This window comes from Meriones unguiculatus, chromosome 19, assembly GCF_030254825.1.
Source record: "Meriones unguiculatus strain TT.TT164.6M chromosome 19, Bangor_MerUng_6.1, whole genome shotgun sequence".
Lineage (NCBI taxonomy): Eukaryota > Metazoa > Chordata > Mammalia > Rodentia > Muridae > Meriones > Meriones unguiculatus.
Genome location: NC_083366.1, coordinates 23,336,160 through 23,338,706, shown reverse-complemented (window position 1 = coordinate 23,338,706; position 2,547 = coordinate 23,336,160).

The following is a 2,547-nucleotide window of genomic DNA, read 5'->3' as shown; positions in this document are numbered from 1 at the left end:
AGCTCCTCCTCTGCTTTCCTGGCTAAAGTTCAGTTCATGTCACAGGGAGGAATTAAAATTTCCACAAGTGATGATGAAATTTCAGCTGGTTAACTTACTTGTAAGAAAGAGAATTCTTGTCTTTCTGATTATTGAAAAGAGATTTTAATTTTTAATTTTATACTAATTAGAGTTTATTCACTTTGTAGCCCAGCTGTAACCTCCTCCCTCATTCCCTCCAACTGTACCCTCCCTCCCTCATCTCCTCCCATGCCCCTCTCCAAGTCTACTGATATGGGAGGTTCTCCTCCACTTCCATCTAAACCTAGCCTATCAAGTTTCCTCAGAACTGGCTGCATTGTCTTCCTTTGTGGCCTGGTAAGGCTGCCCCCCCCTTTTAGGGGGAGGTGATTAAAGAGCCAGCCATTGAGTTCATGTCAGAGATAGACCCTGTTGCCCTTACTAGGGAATCCACTTGGACACTGAGCTGCAATGGTTTACATCTGTGCAGGGCTTCTAGGTTATCTCCATGAATGGTATTTGGTTTGAGTATCCGTCTCAGAAAAGACCTCTGTGCCCAGATTTTTTGGTTCTGTGGCTCTCTTTGTGGAGCTCCTGTCCCCTTCAGGTCTTTCATATCCCCCTTCTTTCATAAGATTCTCTGCACTCTGCCCAAAGTTTGGCTATGAGTCTCAGCATCTGCTTTGATACACTGGTGGGTAGAGTCTTTCAGAGGCCCACTGTGGTAGTCTCCTGTCCTGTTCACTGTTTCTTTCTCTTCTGGTGTCCATCCCTTTTGTCTGAGGACTGATCGTCTTACCCAGGGTCCTCCTTCTTGCTTAGCTTCTTTTGGTATACAGATTTTAGTATGTTTATCCTATATTATATGTCTAATATCCACTTATAAGTGAGTATATACCATGTGTCTCTTTGTGCTTCTGTGATACCTCACTTAGGATGAACTTTCCTGGGAACGGATCTTCACCAACCCTATATCTGACAGAGGATTAATATCCAGAATATATAAAGAACTCAAGAATTTAAAAAGCAACAAATCAAGTAATCCAATTAAAAAATGTACAGAGCTAAACAGAATTCTCTGTAGAGGTATATAGAATGGCAAAGAAACACTTAAAGAAATGCTCAATGTCCTTAGTCATCAGGGAAATGCAAATCAAAGTGACTTTGAGATTTCACCCTCCACCCATCAGAATGGCTAAGATCAAAAACTCAAGTGACAAAAGATACAGAGGTTGTGGAGAAAAGGGAACCCTCTTCTATTGCTTGTGGGAATGTAAAGTGGTACAACCACTTTGGAAATCAATCTGCTGCTTTCTCAAACAATTAGGAATAGCGCTTCCTCAAGATACAGCTATACCACTCCTAGCCATATATCCAAACAATGCTCAAGTATACAACAAGGACATTTGCTCAATCATGTTTTTAGCTGCTTTATTCAAAATAGCCAGAACATGAAAGCAACCCACATGTACCTCACTTGAGGAATGAATACAGAAATTGTGCTATTTTTACGCAATGGAATACTACTCAGCAATTAAAAACAAGGAAATTTGCAGGCAAATAGTGGGATCTAGAAGATAGATTTTTATACAATTAATGCTGCTTGCTTTTTTCTCTCCTTTTACTCATTCCCTGTCTCCCCTCCCATCCAGATCCATGCCATTTCTGTCTCTCATTTGAAAAAATAACCTTTTAATGTAATATAATATGATAAATATAACAATAATATAACATGATAACATAAGTATAAGCAAAAACTAATACATTGAAATAGGACAAAACAAACAGAAAAAAAAAGCCTAAGAAAAAAGATAAGGAATATATTTAAAAGCATTGACCCACTCACTTTCACACTCAGGAATCTCATAAAATTTCTAGACTGGAAGCCATAGCATATATACAACAAAACTGTAGGGTGAAAAGAGATTTCAATATACATGTCTTTATAGTTAATATATATATATATATTCACATGTATTATATACAATTCATATATATAAATTAATACATGTGATATTTGATATGATACATATTTTTATTTGGTATGTATGATAAAAATAAAAATAAGAAATAGGGAAGGCCAGACAGGCAGGGCAGGGCACAAACACCCCCTCCCCAATCAGGCAAGAAGGAAACAGGTGAGGTAGAAATGCGAGTGATGCAAGAGCAGAGGAGTCCTATGCTGGCTATGGACACAGGAAGAACTAGTGGCATGATTACAGTGACAGCTGAAAGAGAGGACTGAGATCAAGGGTAGTAGAGTAGGTTGTTACTTAGCATGGTTGAGTGGGTGCTATGCAGCAGCATATAGATTATACAGATGTAACTCACCTTTCAAACAAGCAATCCAGCCACAGGATCACCCTTGGTATGGGAAATGATGGGGGATAAAGATGAGGAATGGTCCACTTTTTAGATTAGACTTCCTTTGAAGAACCACCATGTCCCAATAAGCTGCCAAGGGCAATGTGTGTGTGTGTCAGTAGCCTTGATATGGCTAGCATCCAGGTTGATGTCCTAGGACAGTGTTGTAATCCAGTGACATGA